Genomic DNA, 26,178 nt, shown 5'->3' on the forward strand with positions numbered 1-26,178 from the left:
AATGAGAATTTAGAACTAGTCCAAGAGCTAATAGCTACCTGGAACTAGCACCCCCAGAGGTATCGTTTCACTTGGAGGACATTGAGACCACGAGCATATTTATCGTCGCCCAGTCCCCTTTAATGACGACGGTGGGTCTTCGACCAGCGGGGATCGAACCCGAGCCCCTCCGGCCCCGAGTCCAATGCCCTACCGATCAGGCTACCACGGCCCAGTTGATATTTCTGTAGTGTAAAAAAAAAAAAAAAAAGGCTAATCACTAGCACGTTTAGATTTCTCACAATGCTGAAGATGCAGACACGCGTTTCGACGTGTGAGCTTTTGGATGAAAACCATGATGAAAACTGAAAACTCAACCGAGGAAAGGATTCGCTTTCTGAGGTTGCATTTGCATACCTCGATCGACTGGTCGGCCGGTGACTAACCGTAGCGTTCCATGATCTACCGACGGACCATAATTTCAGATGGTTGATTGGTTGATTGAACCACATGACATTTTTGACCAATTGTAAGTTTTTTTGACCTGCGTGTTATTCATCCGACGTCATTAGCTGTCATGTGATCAACCGACTGGTAGCTACCAATCGAGCTGAGATATGCGAACGTAGCCATAAATAAATAAATAAATTAATTAAATAAATGAATCCAAAAGCTCACTTATTTTGCATTGAAAAAAGGGTTTCTTGCAACCCCGAAACACTTGTATTCAGTAATCTGCAATTTTGTGAAATTAAACGTTGCTATTCCTTTGTTTTTAATGTGCACCTATTTTCATGGGAACATTATATTTTCTAAATCAGAGAAACAATTTTTTTAGATACCGCATGTGGCAAATGAAATTTGCTTTCTAGGCATCATTCGACGTTCGTCTTGAGGTCTATTTTGCATCTCTTTAGTTTTTAACATGGTTTTTAAAAATATATACCAATCTGACCGAACTAGCTTTAGCTTTATTTTGTGGATTTTAGATGGCAGCACCATACACATTTCGAATTCTAAAAAGAAATTCTTAAGAATTTTTGAACAAAATTCAAGTATGACGAATGCAAAAACGAGTAATTGGTTGGATTTCAAAATAGGATTTCTTTGCTTCTGTCAACGGCCGTGAGGGTCAGTAGATTTTTCTCCAGGAGGGTGCACCCTCATGTAAATCAGTAAAAAAAAATTTTTTTTGTAATATTTTTTTTATTAATTAATTAATTATTTTAAAGTGAATTCTGAGATGTCGTATTTTCACCTTTGTTGAATTATTTAATTTGAAAGTTTATTTCTCTGATCACAATATTATTGTAGTTTTGTAACTTGTCCTCAGGGCCGACGCCAAGGGGGGGTGGGGTGGGGGGGGGGGTGCTACACCCTCCCAGTTTTTCAGAAGTGGGGCCGCCAATTTCATTTAAGCGATGCAAAAAACAAAGAAAAAGGGAAACTCTTCATTGTTAAAAAAATATTATAATAATTATAACTGAACAGTTAAAACAATAGTGACAAAAGGCATTTTTTCTGAAAATTTGAATAGAAAATGTAATCTTAAAATACAATTTACGAACATCCATGAAACTCTTTTATCTAAGTAAGAGCCGCGGATATGTACGCTTCGAAAATTTTTTAACGCAAAAAACAAAAAAGTACTCAGGGCACTATTTACTAGGCCGCGGCCGCAGAGTGGGTATGTCTGGCTAGTCGGAAACTATGGGCCCGGCTCAAATTAAAGAATAGTGCATAGAGTAAAATTAGCATATTGAGAGGGAAGACCGGCGACAAAACTAACGTGGTTCAAGCTTTGTCTCTCGGTGGCCCTGGTAATACAAAATCAAGGTTTTTCAATTTTCATTGAAAAAAAGATAAATAAATAGGATAGTTTCATTGGGGCCGCCGAAACATTCCCATATGTAATTTTTTTGATGAAAAATATGTCCTGCAAATTGTTGTTAAGTGGAGAAAAAATGTATGGGTCGCCGAAATATACTTCAAAAAAAACCCAGTTAATGCAGAGAGAGATTAAAAGTACTGCAATGAATACTCACACTAGAAGTTCTAAATGCTTGAACATAAAAATCGTAAGCAAATCAAAGCTTGATCAAGAGATGCAGGAGGCATATTTAAAATAAAATAAAGTGGAGTAAAGACCTAAGGTATCGCAGAAAATTACCACATCCGTTTAAAATGTTAAAAGTTCTTTTTCTGGGGCCGCAGACTCATGTATTTCAAGGAAACAAAAATATTAGGCTGGAAGTTGAAAATTTTACTATGGAAAATTCAAGCAAAAAATCGTTTTCCGCAAAGGAAAATTGAAAGAAAGTCTTGGTACAATATTTTTATCAATAATTAAAATTTAAAATGAAGATAAGGATATAGCCAAACTGAGGGAAGAGCGGGAAACTCCAAACCCTTCTTTTTACGTCCCCAAAGTCCAAAGGATGTGAATTATTAAAATTTAGGTTTTTAAAAAAATTCCGGGAAAGCGTACTCAAACACCACCCCCGACCTAACGTCATTAAAGATGACCTACTACACATGGGTATTTAGGACTGCAATATTGAAAAACCTTGAGAGTGCTCCAACGTAACCCCCGGTAAAAGCCCTCTCATTTACTCATTCATCATTATTCAAGATGGAATACATTTCGTCTTTTGGACTTTAATTAAAAAAAACTTCCTGAGGTCTCCCGAACCTGTCCTCCTCCTAATATTACCGAAGTTCTTCAAAAATTTCATTGTTAAGACTTTAATTCAGAAAATTTTTCTCATCTCTTAAACCCCCTACTCCTCTAACAGTATTGAAAATTGCCCACGATTGCGTTAACTGAATTTCAATTTTAAAAATTTACCAGGGGAGGACTCCGAATATCTCCGCGCATTAACATTACCAAAAATCTTCTAAAACTGCGTTTTCTACAGATCGAAAGTTTTTCGAAAGAATGCTTCCTCTCTCTCTCTCTCTCTAGCCTACACCACCGATAAACGTCTTAAATCCCGCTTTTAGTGCTTCAATTACGAAACATTTCTGTGCGCAAGCCCCTTCAAAACTCCCCCTCCTTTCAACGAAGGTTGGCTTAAATTACGTTTTCGGAGTTTTAGTTTCAAGAAACTGGCAGTGCACATTTTAACAAAAAAAAAAAAAAAAAAAAGCCTACAACCGCGTTTTTATGGCTTTAATTTCAAAACTTTTCGGGGGATGGCCCCCGCATCTCTCTTTTCCTTAATATCACCATAGTTTGTCTAAAACTGCATTTTTCGAACTATAATTTTCAAATTTTTAACGGGGGAGTACCCCCGGACCCCCCCCTTTACCTGTCACAATCGGAAGTAATTCACAATTGCGTGTTTGGAGTTTGAAATTTTGGAAAAATATCGGGGGATGACTCCGAGTCTCTTCCTTGCTTAACATCACCATAGATCGTCTAAAACTGCGTTTTTCAAATAACGATCTTGAAAAATTATCGGAGGAGAACTCCCGGACCCCCCCTCTCTCCTAAACATAATCAATCATTACGTAAGTTTTACGTAATGATTGTTTGGGAACTTAAATTTGGAAAAATTATCGGGAGAGGCTTTCCTGGCTCCCCAACTTAAAATACAGTCTAAAACTTTTATCTTCAATTTTGAAAAAAATTCCAGGAGGTAGCCCTCCGAGACCCACTATTTCTGATTGAATATTATCCTTTAATATGACTATCCCTGCGAAACCAGAAGCGGAATCTTCTCTCTCTCTCTGTATATTGAAACATGAGTTTGAAACAATTAAGGGGCCGCCAATTGCGTACACCCCCTCAGGTTTTTGACCTAGCGACGGCCCTGCTTGTCCTTTGCTTAAATTGAATTTAATTTCACTCAAACCCACACTAAAATTAATAACTATTATAGAAAAATTAAAATAATAAAATAAAAAAGTGTAAAAACAATATTACTATTCTCAACTCCAATCAATAAACTATAGGGGGCACTGTAGCCACTTTCTAATGGCGGACGAAAAAGGTAAAACAAACGCACGTGGTAACGAAGAAAATGCTAATAAGCCTAATAAATTTTGTTCGTATGCATGATTTTTTCGCTTTATTCTTTTTGAATTAATTTTCAAAGTCATGTTGATATGGCCCACGTAGAAAGAAATGAGAATTCAAGAAGCATTACGAAACGTCAAATATTAAAGCAAATTACGTAGTTCGTAGTTCTAAGCAGCCATTTCCACGATGTTGAATTCGATATTTATCAATTTTTGATGGAACTACATTTTCATTGTGGCCATAAGACTGTCAAGAATAACAATTAATGCTAGATAATTTAATTATATGACATTACGAATTATAATCAAAAGAAGAAGATGATAATTCTTTGCCTTGCTTGGCTATCGCTAATTGTTTTGCAATTGTAGCTGAGTTATTTTTCTCAAATTGCCGAATCGGTTAATTAAAAACTTTTCTGTTTCGTATATTTCTAATTTCTGAATTATGATTTAATTCTGTCATGCTATGCAAATCATCAACAAAATTCTCACGGATATATGGTGGTAGTTTTCTTTTCAGTTGATTGACCATTATTTCTTTTCACTTATCGAATTCTGTAATCTTTCTACCATTTTATTTCACTCATGATAAAAATAAAAATGGTTTAACCAAAATGCGGAATCTTGCCAAGGGTTACTTAGCTCGCACAATACTAAAACTATAACCCTAAACAAATTTGGCGAAACCTTTCAGCCTTTCAGCTGAGAATAAAAGCAATAAAATAAATTCTTTCTCGGTTGAACATTTTTCATTTCGTTCTACCATAAAATGTTCAAGAAAATATTTTGCATGCTGTCCATTCCAACTAAATGCTGCTGTAAAATATGGTTAATTAAATTAATTTAAGATTTAAAGAAAAAAAACCGTATTCTTACAAATTCACACAAAACAATAAAAAATTTTTACCGGGTATAACGTTATCCAAGTTTGTTAATCCAGAGTTTTCTTGTGTTTTAACGCTTTCACCATTTCTCAATCAACTCACGTTTTAGAAGGAAATAAGGAAAACTAACATTATTTTGAGAAGCTCGAGAATACTACTAAGGGACGAAGCAATTTCTGTTGCTGAAAGCAATCTAAGTCACATTGATTGCGTTAATGAATATTCAGAACAAACTGCCTGTGTTTACGTCAACAGACGCACGTGGAACGCAATGTGGCAATGTTTTAGTTTTTTCGGCAGTTTTGTAAATCACAGCAAGGTAGCGTATTCGAGCTTTGGAGATGCGAATTTAGAGTTTAATTTTAAAAGCTACGCGGTAAAAATCCAGCCCCTGCCAGTGCTCATGTACATAAACGCGAGATTAGTACTTTTCGTGACGTATTTTTTCGAATTATTTTGTAGTTTGTCCCTGTTTGATTACCTAAATTTTATTTTTAAAAGCCAGGGTGTGAAAGGACTCCACCTTGCACCACACTTCCGGAACTCAAGGACATGAACATTAAATTAATACTTAAAATTAATTATTATTAATTTTTTTAAATTTATTATTAAGAAAGGTATTAAGAAAACTTTTTGAAATTGATTTTATGTTATTTTTAAAATCTAGGAAGCAGAGGCGGCGAGTAGGGCTTAAAAGTGCGGAGGCAAATTTTTTTAGGACGTTGAAGACTATTTTAGGCCATCTTGAGTGACTGGGGGGGCGGGGGGCTTATGATGTTCTCTCGTGTAAATATTTTGGAATAGTAGTTTTAAAAATGCTGTTTTTGTAGAGTTTTGTCAACGTTTGGGAAATGGAAAGGAGTTTCCAGGGTTGTCCCCGTAATGTTTTTCTTTAAAATAAAGTCTAACTACTACTACTTATTATAATAATGAAGAAGTTTGGACTGTCTTTGGTAATGTAAGGATAAGGAAGGCTCTTCCTGGATAAAAATCTTAAACTGATGTGGTAAAGACACAATTTAAAGCCATCTTTAGCAAACTTAGAGCAAGGGGTTTGGGGTTCGCTCCCAGAAATTTTGCAAAGTTTAAAGGGTTTTTTAAATGTCTTTTAAAACTTTATTTCAGACTTCTCTTTCACTGACTTCAGGAGGAACAAAAAGGTTCAGAATTTCTCCCAGTATTTTTTTTTTTTTTTTAACTGATAAAATCCTAAGAGGTTTGAACTTCCTTTGGGGACTTGAAAACAAACAAACAAGCAAACAAACAAAAAAAACTGTGTTTTTTTTTTTTTTCTAAGTTGGAGTCTTAAAAACGCAGTTTACGCTATCTCGGGGGATTCTTTTCCTAATTCCCCCCCTCTCAAACTGGAGTCTTTATAATGCAGATTTTGGTCATCTTTGTATTTAAAGGAAGGAGGGAGTGCGCTCGGAGATTTTCTCCCCGAAAATTTTCAAAATTGAAGTTTTAAATCGTATTTAAGCGGGAAAAATGCAAAACCTCTGGAAGGTGTCCGGATCCCCTGGACCCTCCCTTGTGTGCGGCACTGTACACATATATACTCTATATGACCAAAAGTATTGGGACACTTTCAAAATTTCACATTTTAAAGGATTTCTCGAGAATTAAAAGACCAATTGCTCTTGAATTTTTTTTTTCACATAAAAAGTATACTCTAGCTGTCACTTTCCAACAAGAAGTTCCGTCTAGAAATAAACGAGCCTACTTTCCCGTATACCCATACTACTTTCTAGTACCTGATCAATATTCTCAAAAACAGCTAAAATCGCAAATTGTTTCAAACATATTTTTTTAATATTTTAAACTGATTTCTAGGAATAAAATATTCCTCACTCATCTAAAAAATTAGATGCGTAAAAATAAATAAATAAATAAACGAACAAATAAAATAGCAGCACCTTTTAAACAAAGCAGTTAATAAACTTTTTTCCATTAAAAAAAATTCTTTAACAGCTTTCAAAACGAAATAATAATAATTAAAATTAATAAGCTCATTAAAACAAAGCCATCATATCAAAAAAAAAAAATCGTTTCTTTTTCCCCTGGTGCCAAAAATTATTTTTAAATGAATTAATGCATTTACCAAAATAAATAAAAACAATAAAATGTAAACTTAAAGGAATAATTTTCACTGTTAAAAAAAAAAAATCGTCTGCGCATATCTTTATGTAGAAACATAAATGAATTCGCAACTCCAACGAACTATAGGGGGCACTGAAGTCACTGTCTAATGGCGGACTTAAAAACTAAAACAAACGCACATGGTAACGAAGAAAATGCTAAAAGTGTTGTGATTTTTGTTCGTACGTATGATTTTTTCGCTTTATTCTTTTTAAATTAATTTTCAAAGTCTTGCGGATATTCTGGCCCACGTAGAAAGAAATGAGAATTCAAGAAGCATTACTAAACGTCAAAGATTAATGCAAACTACGTAGTTCGTAGTTCTAAGCAGCTATTTCCACGATGTTGAATTCGATATTTATCAATTCTTGATAAAACTAAATAATAATTGTGGCCTGACAAGAATAACAATTAATGCTAGAAAATTCAATATGACATTACAAATTGTTATCGAAAGAAGATGATACTTTTTTGCCTTACTTGGCTAGCGCTTATTGTTTTCCATTTGTAGCTGAGTTATTTCTCTCGAATTCCCGAATCGGTTAATTTAAAAATTTTCTATTTCGATTTTTCTAATTTCTGAGTTACGATTTAATTGTGTCATGTTATGCAAATCATCAACGAAATTCTCACGGATATATGGTGGTAGTTTTCTTTTCAGTTGATTGACCATTATTTCTTTTCACTTATCGAATTCTGTAATCTTACCATTTTATTCCACTCATGATAAAAGTTAAAAATGGTTTAACTAAAAACGCGAAATCTCGCCAAGGCTACTTTGCTCCCTCTATACTAAAACTATAACCCTAAACAAATTTGGCGAAACCTTTCAGCTGAGAATAAAAGGAATAAAGTAAATTCTTTCTCGGTTATTCATTTTGTTCTACGATAATATATTCAAGAAAATATTTTGCATACTGTCCATTCCAACTAAATGCTGCTGTAAAATATGGTAAGTTTAATTAATTTAAGATTTAAAAAACCCCATATTCTTACAAATTCATACAAAACAATAAAATTTTTTACCTTGTATAACGTTATCCAAGTTTGTTAATCCAGAATTTTCGCTTTCACCAATTATTAAGGAAATAATGAAAACTAACATTATTTTGAGAAGCTCGAGAATACTACTAATGACGAATTAATTTCTGTAACTGAAAGCAAACTAAGACACATCGATTGCGTTAATAAATACTCAGAACAAACTGCCTGAGTTTACGTCAACAGACACACGTGGAACGCAACGTGGCAATGTTTTAGTTTCATTTGCAGTTTTGTAAATCAACGCAAGGTAGCGTATTCGAGCGCTGGAGTTCCGAATTCGAGTTTATCCGCCGAAAGCCGAAAACTGAATACCTAAATTAAAACTTTAGCGTGAAAATAAAAACAAATCATATTAACAATAATTATTTCACAGTTAAAACCATAGCTGCGGAGTCGGAGTCAATCTCATTTTGGGATAAAAGAGTTGGAGTCTAATATCCAAGAATCGGAGTCAGTCATTTGTCCTCGGTGTATAAATTTTTGCCAAAGCTACGAAGTCAGAGTCAAAGTTGGGGAATCGGAGTCCTATTAATTGTCCGGCACAGGAGTCGGAGTCAGGTGCCCCTAAATTCTCGGAGTCGGAATCTGGAGTTTTTCGTCAAGAGCTTTTTCCAACAAAATTTGCTTCAGATAAATCCGACTTCAAGTACGGAATCTACATTGTCTTTCAGTTCCCCGTAGGCGCTAATGTTTAAGGATTTGAACTGTTCAAAATTGAACGGAAAATTGTTCAAATCAAAAAGATATTTCTTATACAAGTTTTTTAACAAAAGCTTTTTCCTACAAAGTTTGTTTGAAGCAAATTCGCCTCACAGTTCGGAATTGCCTGAAATTTCCCCGTAGGCGCTAATGTTAAGTTTTTTTGAACTGTTGAAAATTGAACAAAAAATAGTTCAAATCAATAAGTGAAATGTGGGAATGAGGTGTCTTTGCCGAGATCTTTCGAACAAAAAAAAAAAGTTTGTTCGAATCGGACTATTCATTCAAAAGTTATTAGGGGGGGGGGGGGGACAGACAGACAGACCGACGGACATTTTTCCCCATCTCAATACCCTACTTTCCAATTTTTAATTTTTCGATATTTATTTAATTATTTTATTTTTGACTTTTTTTGTTTTGCGCGATATTTTTAAGATGCATTAAGCCTTTTTTCATGCTTTTTTCTTCTTTTTCTGACTTTTACTGGGAAAGTAGGCTAATAAAAATTAAGTCTGCTATTCAGTTAGGGGACCAGCAACAAATTGAGGAAACAAAAAATAATTTTTGATCATATTTCATTGAAAATAGCAGGGAATGAGCTATAAATTTTAGAAATAAGTTTACATAATATGTAGAATGTATTTTTATACTTTCGGGAAAACACCTTTTATACGCACGGAGATATAAGCATTTCTTTCAAAAATTCATTTTTTTGTTGAAGGTTTTTGGCTCATAACACACAGAGTTTTTCGTCAAACATTACTAAACTTTCGGAATATTTGACAGCACACAAGAGAAACATAATAATAACATTTGAAGTTAAAAGATTGAAAACTTCATGAAATATGAAAGTTGAAAGCAATTATTTTTTCCCTGCGCGTGCGCGAAAGATAGCAATTTATAAAATCCAAAGCCCACTTAGAGATTCAGTGACCCATTAAAAAATTCCACTTCGATACCTTTAAAATTAAAGCAGTTATCAGCAATCTAATAAGCCAAATTTCAATAGTTCTCGAATAGGCAACGAAAGATAAGGGGTCGTTCGCAAATTGGCAACACTTACCTGTAATCGTGTAGAGTGATTCATGATAAAAAGTTTATTTGCGTACGATCCCTCACGTGTCGTCGCCTATAAGAATTATTGAAGTTCAGCTCATTAGATTGCTGATAACTTTTTTAATTTTAAAGGTATCGAAGTGGAATTTTTTAATGAGTCACAGAATCTATGTGGGCTTTGGATTTTATAAATTGCTATCTTTCGCGCATGCGCAGGAAAAAATTAATTGCTTTCAACTTTCATATATCATTAAATTTTCAATCTTTTAACTTCAAATGTTATTATTATGTTTCTCTTGTATGCTATCAAATATTCCGAAAGTTTGGTAACGTTTGACGGAAAACTCCACGTGTTATGAGCCGAAAACGTTCAAAAAAAAAAAATTTTTTTTTGAAAGAAATGCTTATATTTCCGTGGGTGTAATAGATACTTTGTCGAAAACATAAAAATAAGTTCTACATAGTTCGTTAACTTACTTCTGAAATTTATGACTTATTCCTAGCTATTTACAATGAAATATGATCAAAAACTTTTTTCTGCTTCCTCAGTTTGTTGTTGGTCCCCTAACTGAATAGTAGACTTAATTTTTTATTGGAAAATGACAGCTAGAGTATACTTTTTATGTGAAAATAATTATAGAGCAATGGGTCTTTTATTTCTCGAGAAATCTGTAAAAATGTGAATTTTTCAAATTGTCCCAATACTTTAGGTATATAGTGTATATTCTTTGTTTTATTTATATAGATTTTTGTTGTTCAGACAATCCTTTCAAAAGGTATCTGTCAGGTTCCCATTTTTGTCATGTTTTTATTAACTTGGTTTGGTGTACGATGTACGTCTGTTCGGGTGGAATTTTGTAACTCAATTTTCACCCACGTCCTGGGATCGGATTCTTTTGAAATTTGACCTGTAATCTTAGACCCGAAAAGATGCACTAATCTTTTATGCAATTAGTTAATTAATTATTAGTTTATCCCAATTCTATTAACTTGGTTTGGTGTATGTCTGTTCGGGTGGTATCTTGTAACTCAATCTTCACCCACTTCGGCTGATCGGATTCTTTTGAAATTTGGTATGCAACCTCAGACTCAATGACAATACGATATTCCATAATCAAATTAATTAACTACTGATTATTAGTTCTATTTCAATTTTTACCAACATTTTTGTATAAATCCTCTCATATGAAGAAGGAAAGATACTCTTACAAATTAGAGTTAATTATCTATATATACCCTTGATTTTTCTGCATCAGATAAAATTTGCTCCAACGTTCCAAGGTAATTAGAACGTGAGTTATAATTGTTTTAACTGACTTTATGCTCAAATGTAGGCGAGTTTTCAATTGAAAATTTATTATTGAACAATGCTTTTATTAAAATGTATCTCAACGTTTTAAAGCAATATAAATATGGTAATTATTATATGCAAGGCATATTACAGCATGTATTATAGATTGGTGAACTTTCAATGTAAATATTGGATTATAAATAAAATATTAGGCGAGTTGCAATTTTTCAGCAGTTAAGAGTCTTTATTTCCGCTTGGCTTATCTCTGATATATATTTGTAATCGGCTATGTGTTTCCAGTTTATTCGCAGAGAAATAAACTTATGATATTTTTCAATATTACCACAGTAAGAATATTCTGCTTGCATACTTGCATTTAACTCATATTGTGCATAGGAATATAAATAAAACGAAACACGTATTTTTCAAGGTTACAATGTTATTTATCCTGCAGTTTATTATTTAAGCTAATTTTATCCAATGAATAAATTTACTGAACTCCTTTCTAGTCAATTTTGTGAGTTTTTAATAGCTATCCAAATATTTGTAAGCTTTAAAAGGAAAATCACTGGGCGCATGCATTATATAACTATATACGTGTAAAGAATATCTATCAATGCAGAAAACTTACAATTCAGTATTTGCAGAGCCATAAAATTGTTTGTTAAACTATAAACACATCAATTGTATGTTGAGTGAACCCCATATTTTTCATTTTAAAGCTTACAAGTATTTCGATAGCAATTAAAAAGTCATAATGACAAATTTTCCAGACAATCTGTAAGAAATTCTAAAACTGTTTGAGACTTTAAATCGACATGAAGCGTAGAGAAATTAGTTTGTACTTTTTAGCTCATTTTAAAAACATGATGTATTAAAACTTTTTCATTTCATTAATTATTTAATTTTATTGTTGGTCAAATTGGTAAGCTGAAATTTGATTGTTTTGCAAGAAAAATAAGTGCTTCAATAAGGCTTTATTGTGCATTTTCTGAAAATGATTGAATTCAGCTGTCATGATTATTACAAATTTTTAGTATGACCATAACGAACTGAATGTAAGCATAACTGGTCAGACCTGTGCACTCTGATTTAAGTCAAAAAATATATGAGGCAGTGAGAAGCAAAGGGATGCAAATGGACTTTTTAAGTTTTGAGTAAAACGCGCTTGAAGTTCAGACCTAGGTAGACTTTCATTGATTTTTTTTTCTTCAAAATCATGTTGCATAGCAGCGCCCACCAGAGCTACTAGTACCATCTCTTGCCCTAAAACAGGGGAGAGGTTCTTCTACCATTTGTACTGATTTTCCGCAAATTTTTAATTTTGGCACTTACATCTCTTTGCTTCTCACTACCTCAGAAAAAAAAATCATAGTTGAAAATTTCTGAAAATTTCACAGCTGGGAAAGTGCAATTTCTAAGTTTTAACACCAAGAGAGATTTCCCTGATCAAGAACTGCAACATCACAGTTCAACAATTTAATTTAAATTATAATAAAAAAATGTTTGCTAGACTATGTTTGCTAGAACAATGAGACAGAATAAAGAGAACACTAAATAGTTAAAACATTTTTTTTTATTTCACTTGAAGAATCATTAGGTAGGGGTGAAAATGTACACCTTCCACAGTACCACTGTATTTTTACAGGCGGTGTTATGCATATACAAAGCACATAAAAGCTATATTAATATAATAAGAGAACAAGTAATTTATTTCTTTACAAAAAGGAATTATTATTTTATTGCCGTAAAAGTTTCAGGCAATAAAGTAAAAATGAGATCAGTAGCTGATGCATCAGCAATATGCAGATTAATATATATTATATATGTATATATACATATATATATTTGTACATAAAGATATTAATATTAAATATTAAAAATAACTACATATATACAGCTATATACAAATTTTACATTATTATTTAATAATATACAAAAAAGGAAAAATGGCAAAACTTAGGAGGTTTTTAGTTTGCTTCTTAAAATTTAGTTAAAAAGGATAATTTTACAATTAAAAACTGAAATCAAATTTATAAACCAATTCCTATCTTTAAAAAAAAACTTCGTTTTTCTGTATGTTTTTAAAAGTTTAGCTGAAAAGAATAATTTTGCATTGAAAACTGGAATTAGGTTTATAAACGAATTCCTATCTTTAAAAAAAATAAAATAAGAAACACTTAGTCTTCAGTTTGTTTTTAAAAGTTCAGCTAAAAGAATTATTTTACATTTAAAAACTGAAATCATATTTATGAACAAATTCCTATCTTAAAAAAAGATAAATAAATAAAATTATATCTTTAAAAATTACAATATTAAACAAAAAGATATAAAAAATAAATTATTAAAATAAAATTTTATACGTTATTAAATTGAGCATTAGTTAATAAAATGTTATAAGTTGAAATGTTTAGCAGAATCGATGACAGATATAAAGTTTTGTTTAAAAAATATTGTAGCTAGATATTTTAACACATATGTCTAAAATTTGATGAAAATTGATTTTAAGGTGCTATTACATTTCAGAACTGTGAATCTACATTTGAAGATTTAGACCACACAAAAAAATTCGTTTCCACATGTTGTTGATGATTAAGATATGGAAATTCTAAATTGAGGACGTATCCAGTTTGCCTATTTGCGGTAAAAGTTCTTTCTTGTTTAACACAGAAAGGATATTGCACGTTCAATGTGCATTTAAAGTTTTAAGAGTTTTGTCTTCTAATTTTAGTTTCATAATATTTATGATTTGTAGCGCTGAGACATCCACAGGTGGCAGCACTATATATCACAAGAATCTTTGGTTAAAACCAGAAACACACCTGAAAAGAAAGAAAATAAATCATAAATATTTTCGTTTGTATTTTGAAATTATTTGAAAGTAAAAAAATAACAAACACAAAGAAACAGTTTTAGTGACCTGCACAGAAATCAAGAAATAAAAACAGTAGATTTCCCTAATTATGAGAGTCAATGAACATTTTGTACATTAACTCATTAAAAACTCAAACATGACTTAAAACTGATTTTAAGTAATCTGTTCAGCTTAAAATGCCAAGGCCTGACTAACTAAAAGTGAAGCCCAAGGCCCACAAAAATTTGGAGGCCCCCTGAAGGTTATTATTTTAAAAATGTGTGTATTTTTTGTATAGTTGTAATGCTATGCATAATTCTTTAAGTAATTTGGTGCCCCTGAGGAAGAGGGGGGCCCAGGCCTAGTAGTCCTGTACAGTAATAAGGCCCTTTAAAATGCATTCACTTTCTTTAATGAAGGAAATTAGTTTTTTTTTTTTGTAATAAACTTTTCCAACAGTATTTTCACAGAACAACTAAACAAGTTAACCATTTGAGGCACGGTGGGGCCATTTGAGGCCATCATTTTTTTTCCTTCCAGCTCATTTTTGAGCTACTGTGTCAGTTGGCTGAAAGCCACAGTGACCATGCCTCAATTGAGGCAAAAACATTCATCGTTCATGTGATATAAATATCGATTCTACCTTTGAAAACCTATTTGACATTGTTATCGCATATTATTTTAGCAATGCCTTTAATTGAAATAAGTGAACATTTGGTTTATTTATTGTTCCCTATCCCTTTAAAAATGAATGAACAAATTACGGGATATTTAAGTGGTACAATAGAATATCAAAAATCCAAATGTACTCCCGTGAAGCTTCAATGTTCAACAAATTTTCCTTCATGCTCAGAAGAAAAAAAAAGAAAGAGAGAAAGAGAGAGTAAATATTTGGAACATTTTGTCAAAAAATGTAATAGCATAGTGTAGCATTATGTACTGTATTGTATGTCATATGAACGAATGTACAACCATAGTGTATTCCCATTTTATTTGACTAAATGACATTCTATTTTCTTAAACTATTTTTTGGTTATTTTTAAAAATCCGAACTATTTAAGATTCGGTTAATTTGGATTTTCGACATTCTAATTTATTCCTAAAAAATTCATCAACTGTAAATAATAACTGCCTCAAGTAATTATTTCAGCGATTACCAGAAGACATCATTTTTGATTAAAAAGACTAATCGGAACACTTACAACGTTGAATTTACTCAGCACAAACGAAAAATGGTTCACTCCTAGCCCCTCACGATCCCCAAACTTATCAATAACCTCAACGTCACTATGGGAACAATATGGCTGAAAGTATCTCAAAGTAGGTGAAACGAAGGTCGGCGTGTGAACCGATCGAGATCAGAAAAAAAGGGGGGTGAGGGGGAAAGGCATGAAGATCTGCTATTACTACTACTACTACTACGATAGTAACCGTAGTAGACGTCAGTGGCGGATCCACGGGGGGGGCTAAGGGGGCTATAGCCCCCCCCATGAGGTCTGAACTTACACTAGATAAAATCGAAATTTCAGAGATTTTTAATACTGCAATATTGTTACATGTTTAAGTTTGTATTATATTTAAATAAATATAGAAGCACTATCAGTGGCGGATCCACGGGGGGGGGGGGGGCTAAAGGGGCTATAGTCCCCCCCCCATGAGGTCTGAACTTACACTAGATAAAATCGAAATTTCAGAGATTTTTAATACTGCGATATTGTAACATGTTTAAGTTTGTATTATATTTAAATAAATATAGAAGCACTATGTAGAGCGGCGTATACATGGGGGATGGGAGAGGGCATAAGGGACTGTAGCTTCTTCTCTCATTTCGTCAAAACTTACGACAGATTAAATTGTGATCTGCAATGGCACGGAACGGCTCAGAGGGAATAATTTCATTCTGCGATCGAGGTATTTTTTAATCTGAAAGTTAGCCGTAATATATTTTACATCATTCCAAGGCTAAGGGAGCTATAGCCCCCCCCCTCCTCTCCCATAAGGTCAAAATTTACACTAGATAAAACCGAAATTTCGAAGATTTTAAATACGTCAATACTTCTGCGAATTACAAACATGCATTATATTTTATTAAATATGCACACTATATACGGTGGTTTATTAATGGCGAGTTTGGGGTGGGGGGGGGGGGGTAGTAAGGGGACTGTGACCCCTTCTCCCATTTGGCTAAAACTTACAACAGATTACAATGCGATTTGTAATTTCATGGAAAGTCTTCGAGACAATAACTTTGTTCTGCTATCGAGGTTTTTAATCTGAAGTTATTACTTTCCAATTAACGCCGTCAGTGGCGAATCTATGAGGGGGGGGGCAAGGGAGTATAGCCCCCCCCCTACCTCCATGAGGTCAAAACTTATACTAGATAAAACTGAAATTTTATATTTTTTAATACTGCACTACTTATGGATATTTTATGTTTGTATTATATTAAATTAAATTTATACATTTCACTGGCAGATCTATGCGGGGGGGGCTAAGGGGGTCTATAGTATCCCCTTGAGGTCAGAACTTACACTCGATAAAATTTCAGTTTTAGATATTTTTAATACTTTAATATTTTTACTAAGTTTGTAATATTTCATAAAATTTATACAGCTTCAATGGTGGATCTGTAGAGCAGTGGGGAGGAGGGGGAGGTGCTAAGGATACTATAGCAACCCTTACCATTTGGTTAAAAATTACATTCATAGAAAATGAAATTTCAGCGATTTTCATTACTGCACCACTTTTGTAAACTTAAGCTAGGATTATGTTTACTAAATTCTCTTCCTGTCAACGGACACCACTGTTCTTTCTTTGAAGCCCGCGACATCCAGAATGAAAACCTGTCGTTCACTAATCCTTTTCAAAACGTTTAGGCAGTAAATTAAGCAAGTGTACTAAGCAAGCCGGAGAGGACGATACATAATGGCTACTGACAGGTATCATCAGGAGCAGGTATGGTGCATCCCTATTTCCGCGGAAACCGATAATAGAGTCCCTCCCACTGAATTAGGAATATGCAGTCGGACTAGAAAAAAAGCAATAGTTCCTTTCTGTAATGTTGAATTGCTGACCATGTGTCTCGTTAGGACTTATGTTTATTGTAAATGAACTCTTAATAGGCTGTTTCTGCCCAGAGACAACATTGAGTACTCCTCTTTTGAACAACCAGCAATAGCACAACGAAGTAGTAATGCTCATAATATGCTAAGGTTACTGATAAGGAAACACCAAGAGCGAAAATTTAGTTAAAATAATAAAAGGTGGAAAATTGTGGAAAAGTTTTTCTGGGACGCGGCATCGGTTGTCGCAGTATTGAACTGTTGTTTTAACGAATTGCTTGTATTAAAATTCATACTTGGATTCTTGGTTTTTTCACACTTGGAAGTTTTGTTAAGAAACAAATGTGGCGATTTTGTTGGACTGGCGCTTTAAAGGGCGGGCGCAAAATTGGTGTTTGACTTGATTTATTTCGCAATTGTTTTGATATTTTAAATATAAGTATTGTCGAGTGAATATGAAGCGTCGACTTACAGATTATTTTAGTAAAAGCAATACGCATATAACTGATGATTTCCAAGGACACGATGGAGTTAGTATCGATAAAATACCATCAGATTCCAAACAGCCGTGTTCTAATAATGGACTACTACAACGCATGCCGACTACATCTAACGTTGAGAATGTGAACAACTGTACAGCTGGATGTGAGACTTCTAAAGAACAAGTAAATATATTTTCTTTAAAATTCAGCTATATTTTAAATATGTTATAACATACCAACTGTATATTGATATACAAAAATAAAATTAAAATTATCGTTTAAAGCATAAATAAGTAAAATAGTAATCATGATTGCTGGTACATGGGGGGGGGGTCATGTTAGCAGGAACCCCCTTTTTCAATGTAAAAAAAAGTGTGAGATTATGGAGTCTAAGACGTTTAACGAATTTCTGCATCCATAAGCTTGCACTTTTTTTTTTTTGCATTGAAAAATCTTTTTTTTTTTTTTTTTACCCCAAAACATGGGCAAAAGATGAGGTGATTTCAAAGCAATCTGATAAAAATCAGGTGCCTTTGTTCAATTTTTAATTCATTTATTTATTTTTCACATGTTAAGTTTCAGCATTTTATACTGAGGGTTTTTTTTTTTTTTTTTTTGCAATACTACTATAGTTTTTTCTCTCTTCTACATTGGTACTCTCATAAGTTGAAAAAATAAAGGTGTGAATTTAGAATGTTTGCTAATGAATTAGACAAATTTTTTGAAATTTACTAAAACTTTGAAAAGGAATCTTATTTGTTCATATATTATTAAATAACTATCTTTTTGCATGAGAAAGATAGTTTCGTTTTCAGAAAATTGGTTTAACCATAAAAAATAATGAAAAATTACAGTGCTTAAATTTAAGATTTTTAAATTTTTTTTCTAGAGAATAATTCTTAAAATCGTGAGTGTTCGTAAATAGAGTTTCGTAAAATTGAGTGTCAACTGCATTTTAAATGCATTTAAACCGTTTTGAACATTCAAGATTTTTTGTATCAGGTAAATTATTTCTATTTGAATGTATTTTTAAGATAGGAATATGTATTATAATTTGTAGGGAATATATTAAATTACTTAACTTATAAATGTATTTTTTTTTTAGAATCCTACTGATATAACATCTTTAACAAATTATCAATTATATGATATTGGATTAGCTGTTGGAAAGATTTTAGATGACGATAAAAAGCTGAAATATTTAAATGAAACATGGAAGCCTCCGGTGAGTTATAGCTTTCCAACAAGAGCTGAAGGAAAGCAGAACCGTAAATTTAGACGAGAATGGTTGGAGCAGTACAATTGGCTTGCTTACAGTGAGCTTTCGTCTGGTGGATTTTGTAAAATGTGCGTTCTGTTTGCACCAACTGGAGCTGGAATTGAAAATCAGGTGAGAAATTCCATCAGTTCATAAGTGGCATTTTTCAGAATTGAATTGAATTTTTTTTTTAATAGTGTCAATATTCTTTATAGGCAAAATAATAGTTTAAGCGCTCTTCTCGATATTTTTTTTCTGTTTTTTTTTTTTTTGGTTTATTTCTTAGATTCTTCCATTAAGTGGTGGTCAAAAGTTCTTTTCGGCTATTTCATTTATACTGACTGTCGTTATTAAGTACATTTGAAAAATAGAAAAATTCAAGATAAGAAAGACCGCGATCTTTTAAAAAACGGGAATCGCGCAACCCCGCGCCTTAGTGCGAACTCAGCTTTAGGTTTTACGCAAATCTCATGACCCACTGAATACATTTCACGATGTCAATATCGATCAAGCTTCCATCATTCACAAGCCAAAGGAAGAAATAGACCAAAACAACCTCGTAGATAGAAAAATTATTATTAAAACAGTTCATTTAAATTAATTTTTAATTATTTTTGAAACATCAATGACAAAATATCTATGTTAACAGTTTTAACGTCGATGGCATCAATACATCATATTTTTTACATATGTTTAAGGCTTGTAAACTAAAAGTTATCATATTAGACAAGTAAATTCATAAGCTGTATTTATTCATAACAAATTTATTTTTTTAATTGTCTAAGCAAAGTCCATAAAAATAGGAAGAATTTTAATGAATTATTGAAATTACCTCAATTCGAAATCAAGTAATACAAAGGAATAAGCAACTCATGCATACTGTTAAAAGATAAAACCTCGAATATCAACATAAATTAGTTTGAATTATTTCGAAAGACTTTTGCTTCTAATGTTCCACCCGGTTCTTAACACCTAAATTGGGATATTAATTGAGCGTCAAATTTTTTTTTATATTGCAGTTTAATAAGATGTTTATTTATTTTCAGGTGCTTAAAACATTCGTTAAGGAGCCGTTGATTAAGTTTAAGAAAGCTACAGAAGAACTAAAATATCACCAAACTACCCAATACCATCAATTTTCTGTGGAAAAAGCCCTGCATTTTAAACAATCCATGGAGCCTATTCCTGGAAGTTCAGTAAGTCATGTTGGCCTCCTGATAGACGCTAGAAAAGCCTCTATAATAGAGCAAAATTTAAAACGCTTGAAGCCTATAGTAAAAACCGTACTGTTTTGTGCCCATAACAATCTGCCTTTGAGAGGTCATAGGGATGACGGCAATTTGAACAGCAGGGAAGAGCAAGAAAATGCATTAAGAGGAAACCAGGGTGTTTTCAAAAGTCTATTGGCTTTTAGAATTGATGCTGGTGATGAAGATTTGAAAACGCACCTTACCACTTGCAGAAAAAACAGTACACATATCAGCAAAACAATCCAAAACGACATAATCGAATGCATTGGCGATTATATCCGTTCGGAGATTACGAGTAGTATACAAAAAGCCAAATACTTCTCAATAATATGTGATGAAACCACAGATGAAAGTAAGAAGGAGCAGCTTACGTTTTGTGTGCGATATGTCGACATAGACAGTTTCACAACCAGGGAAGATTTCCTTGGATTCGTGGAACTCAAAGCGACAACTGGTTTATCGATTAAATCCGCAATAGACGAAGAACTGACAAAACTGAATTTGTCTTACAAATACCTCTGTGGACAAGGCTACGATGGAGCAAGCAACATGTCTGGGCCATTTAAGGGCGTTCAAGCTCTAATTTCCGAGGAGCAACCCCTCGCCATTTATACTCATTGTTTCAGCCATTCCCTGAATTTGTGCATCACAAAAAGCTGCCAAATTCCTGTTATAAGAAACGTAATGGGAACAGTTGAGACTGTCTCTGTGTTTCTCTCGGCTTCTGCGCACAGAACAAATGCATTAATCGATGTTGTAGAAAAGCAAGACTTTTCGGAAACTAAAAAAAAGAGATTGAAAGCACTTTGCCCTACACGGTGGGTAGAAAGGCATGACAGCCTAATAACATTTAAGGAACTACTTGTTCCTGTTGTGACTGTGCTGGAAAGTTTACATACAACTGCCTCTTCCGAAGCGTCAACAAAAGCATATATGTTAAATGCTTCAATAAAAAGGAGTGAATTTATTGTTGGCGTCGAAATATCAGTGTACTGTCTCAGTTTGACACTGAGGCTAAGTCAGCAGTTGCAAAGCCCGAAGCAGGATTTGTCTTCTGCATTAGCTAATGTGTCTCAAGTTTTGGACACTTTTCGGAGTGTAAGACAAAACGCAGAACTCGAATTTCAAACTATTTACAAAAACTGCCTTGAAATTGCTGAAGAATTGGATCTGGAGTTAGAAATACCCAGATCAGGAAAGCGTAAAAGTGCTCGAGACTGTACACCTCCAGAAAATCCAGAAGTTTATTTCAGACGAACAGTCTTTCTTCCTCTGATAGATCACTTCATTTCCGAGATTGATTGCAGATTTAGCAGAGATTTTCTTGGAGTGCTTCCCCTCGAAGGTCTAATTCCATCGAACTTGTCGAGGTTTACTGACAAAAATATTATAACTGCTGCAGAAAAATACAGGAATTTTACAGATGAACTAGGAAGTTTGAGCTTGCTATTAGCAGAAATCAAGATGTGGAGGAATAAATGGCTGCCGATATGCGGTCCTCCTACAACAGCTATCGGGGCACTGAAAGAGCTAGACCCTTCGTTTTTCCCATCTATTGCTGTTCTTCTCCAAATTTTCGCAACAATCCCAGTAACGACTTCAACAGCTGAACGTAGTTTTTCTACCTTAAAAAGGATAAAAACCTATTTAAGAAGCACAATGGGAGAAGTACGGTTAAATGGACTTGCTCTAGCAAATATGGCAAGAGATAGAGATGTATCTGTCGACAAAATAATTGAACTCTTCTGCAAAAGTAAGAAGAGGAGAATGTGCTTGGAAAACTGGGAACATGTCAAATAATGTTTAAAGTATTTTTTTTTTGTTTTAAACTAGAGTAACAAATTAAATCATTTTATTTTCTTACAACTAATGTGCCGACTGTGTTTTTGAAAAATTGTTTCATAATCATTTTAAAAAATAAACTCTTTTGACAATTTTTTAGTGTATTTCATGTTTTACAAGTTAAAAATAAACATATGCTTATTTTAAATAACAAATGTCGTAACATTCTCGTGAAAAGGATGCTGAACGATATTATACTGGACTTTTTTTTTTTTTTTTAACAGACCTAAGTTAGCCCCCCCCTTGTCCAAGTTCTAGATCCGCCACTGGTAGACGTAGTAGTAGTAAAGTCCCATCCCCCCTATTTCTTTTCATAAAATCAAAACTCGGGCCGGAAGCGAGGGATAGACGAATCAGGTGAGGAACCTGATTTGCTTTCCAGGGCTACTTGTAGGTTTTTATTCAAATTTTGCCGTCCCCTTCTGGCTGATTGTAAAAAGTAGCGATTTAAAGCCCCGCAACAGGTGTAGAGAACATGGAGAAAAAAACGGGAGAACCTAAAGAGAGTTAGGGGGGAGGCGAGTCCACGAAACAGATTGCGTATTTACCTTCTGCACATCTCGAAAGCTGAGTACTACAATAAAGTGACTACGTATTTGGAAAAAAAAAAAAATCACTTTTGTTTAACATTTTTGTTCAAAATAAGACAAATAGTTTAGAAATGGTGGTTTAATAACACTTAAATGAAGTCTTTACTTAATCCAAAAGTCGTAAACAAACATTAATTTATTCTTTATTTGGATGCAGTATGAAAAAAGCTTAATTGTAAATTACCTTGTACGCAATTTCATTCACGCTGAAATATCTACCAAAGTTTTAAAAAATACATATTGTAAACGTTTAAAATATATTTTTATTAAATGGCTGATGCGCAACTGCCCCCCCCCCCCCCATTTAAATTTCTCTAAAATGACGAACTTTATAGTATCTCTAAAATTAATTTCAACTTTTAGCATTTTGAAATAGGTGAAAAGTCTTTAAATTGCTCAGCACATTTTTAACACTGTTCATGGAAATTAATTGTAAACTTATTATTAGTTTAGATTTATTCTAAAAATAAAACTTTTAATCAGTTAAGAAACGGTTTGCAGTTAAGCAAAGCACAAGCATAAAATTCAAATAAAGTCTGTATTTCGATAATATTTTGGAAAAAAAAATTATTTTTATCTTCAACAGAAAATTCGAATTTAATGATAATGAAGAAAAGTGTAAATGTATCAACTTTTTAAAAAGTTCAATACTTAATTTTTCTTCTTGCAGAAAAGCATAGAGAGTAAGTCAAAAGCGAAAAAACTTTTATGAATCTTAAGCAAGCAATTAAATTTTAGTCAAGTATATTTTTACTATATTCTAGTAGAAAAGTAGAAAAGTCTAAAGTAGAAAAAAAGTGTGTTCCTTTTATTTAATGAATTTTAATTCGTCAAAAGTTGCAAAATATCTGTCATGTAAGTAATAACAGTATAAGTTGTAAAAATGATTTGTTTTCTGCCAATCTTTTTTTTTTTTTTTGTAATAAAATTTCAAAAATCTAACAGCTCTTACTTTATGTACGAGGGGGGAGGAAGCTGAGGTAATACGCACTCTTTTCTAAAATGCATTTATTCTTTAATAGATTGGCTTAGCATACACGGTCGAACATGTTAGTACAATTTGTTCTTTCTCCTTATTATAAATCATAACATTGCTTTGGGGCAAGGGCAATTCCATTTTGATAAATTTATCATTTGTTACATAAAACACCCCACAACGTCTCCGAATGTGCTAGATCCTTGATTCTTTGCATAAACTTTATGAACAATAGAGAGTCTACTTCCATATACTGCAATTAAATTTTGAAGGCTTCCAACATTATTTGAATTAAAAAAAAATGGCTCAGAAACGGCCGTATCTTCTGAGATACCTTCGTTACTGAGCAAAAACAAATATTTAAATATTGTTTATTGAAATTTTCAAAATTTAATTGCGTTGCATAGGAGTAGAGTCCATGTCCTTCATATAGTTCATGCAAAAAAAAAAAAAAAAAAAAAAAAACTAACTCGGAGTCTTTATACAACAATTGATGTGTCTGTTACTGTGGAATTGCCATTTTCTCCTTTCTTATATTTTTTAAAATATGTTTTAAAATATGGAATGCAAATGTGGATAAAATAAAAATGCAATGTGTACAGGATATCAATTTATTGCTTTTACGTAACAAACTGCAGAATGAAAAATAATAGAAAATTTAATTTGAATGACGTGATCGCTTGGGAGGGGGGAGATTATTCATCTCAATTTGCAAAGTGCAAGAGCACTTCATACCACTACACTGCAACCCCAAGAAGACGAACCCTTAAACCAAACTCACACTTTTTTGCCACTTCCCCAGAGCTGCACCCTTCTAAACTTCCATTTTCTAAGTTTGCCTCCCTTCACTTCGCTTCCAAACCTGGCACTTTTTCTTTTTCCTCAGCGTGAGAAAATCGGAAGAGGGGCACGAAGAGCGAGAGGAGAGCATCTACTCCAAGTCCCTTTAATCGGACTACCCGTACCCCCGTGACGTACCGGAAGCCAGACGTACTCCCGTACATCCCGCAAGGTCGGCCCAGAAAACTTCATTGTTCTCGTATTTTACGTTCAGCTGTTTTCTTGCAAGGATGACGGTTCTTGGTGAAGGCGAAACAGCTGTCTGCAGAGAGAGAGAAAACTCCTACTCCCCCCGTACGACGACTTCCTTTTTTTGATAAATTGTTATTATATTTCCCCAAATAGGAAAGCAGAGCTAGAAGCAGGTGTATGTAAGGCACATGCTGGGTTCGAAAATGCAAAGAAAAATTCAAGGCGAGAGAAATGTTTGGAAATACACGTGTAAACACTCGTATATTCATAAAAAGTAACTACTCAATAAACGTACAAATTAATGACATGCGTTACAGAAAGATTCGTTTGTCATATTAGAACGATTTTCTTAATAGAAATAAAAGAAAATTTGCTTACCAATTGATGCAGTAAGAAGCAAAAGGGATGTAAGTGGACATTTTCAAGTTGTGGGTAAAACGAGATTAAAGATAACGGCCTAGATAGGCTTTCACCATTATTTTTTTCTAAGTCATGCCGTACATCAGCTCCTACCAGGACTAAGTACTTGTACTATCTCTTACCCTAAGACAGTGGAGAGGTTCACCTACCATTTGTACTGATTATCTAAAAAAAATTAAATTTTACCACTTACAGCCCTTTGTTTCTTACTGCCTCAGTTGTCCTTTTAAAGTAAAAGTTATTTATTTTGTTTTCTACTGAAAAACGAATAAGCTTAATAAACTGCAACGAATAAAGTGTATGGGAAATATAGTAGTTTCGTTCATTGATTTAAAAAAAAAGAAGAAAATACTTTTTCTAAGAAAAGCAACAACATTTTTATTCAATGATGTCAAATGTATAGCAACATTTTTAATGATTTTCACTCGCCACTGGCGACCAGGAAAAATTCCCAACCTTGATCTTTATCGTCATTTTTGACTTTGAGGGAAATGTTGCTACTTGTGTTGACAAAAAAAAGGTAAGGTAAAAGTAAAGAGCAATATCTATTTAACACCGTTATTCAATTACTTTCAATGAAAAAACTTTTATCTTGTTCAAATTTTCAATCTTTAAGAAAATACAATAATATTCATCCACTCAAGTTCAATTACTTTTTTTAAAACTTGTAGTGATGACACTTGATGTTAATAGTTTTGTAAAAATATTTATTCATTAATTAAATTTAATTTCTGTTTTTCCACTTAATATAGTAATTCTGCCATTGGATACATTTTTTAAAAATAATAATTATTATTATTTAATAGAAAGCAACTAAAATAAAAATTTTCTTTGTTGACCTAAGTTGGAATTGACTTTAATTTATTTTTCTTTTTACATTACTTGTTTTATTTGTAAAAGCAATTAAAAAAATCTTTGCTTTTCTACCAAAATTGAAGAACTGAAACATCATTTCCCCCCCCCTTTTTGAGTAAAGAAGTGCCTTTAATGTATATAGTGTGTGACAAGCAATTCATTTTGTGTTGAACTAAATTTATTTTTAACTAACATTTTTATCAAACAATTTTAGTCAGTGTTTTGGGACGACAAACGAGTCACAGCGGAGGCGAAACATAGCGTTCCCACGTCAGCGAGGGCGCCAGAAAATGAATTTTCGATTCTATGCTTTTAAGCTTTGGTTCCGGTCTTTGGCTAAGAAGTGCCTGGTTTCGCAGGAAGTGGATACTTGAGACATCATACTTATTAAGGGATAGGTTCCATTGATAAAAGGCAGACGGCGATATTTGTTTCCTGCAAA

General features: G+C 33.1%; 1 protein-coding gene across 1 annotated transcript in view; it reads right to left on the reverse strand.

The window, feature by feature from the left end:
• Positions 1-13,483: 13,483 nt before the first annotated feature.
• Positions 13,484-26,178, reverse strand: part of LOC129225681 (cyclin-dependent kinase inhibitor 1B-like) — a 55,653-nt gene continuing 42,958 nt past the window's right edge. The window contains exon 3 of the mRNA XM_054860157.1: positions 13,484-13,937. The gene's annotated coding sequence lies outside the window, so the exon portion shown is untranslated. The remainder of the gene's footprint in view (positions 13,938-26,178) is intronic.

This window comes from Uloborus diversus, chromosome 7 (assembly GCF_026930045.1).
Source record: "Uloborus diversus isolate 005 chromosome 7, Udiv.v.3.1, whole genome shotgun sequence".
In the NCBI taxonomy this organism is placed as follows: domain Eukaryota; kingdom Metazoa; phylum Arthropoda; class Arachnida; order Araneae; family Uloboridae; genus Uloborus; species Uloborus diversus.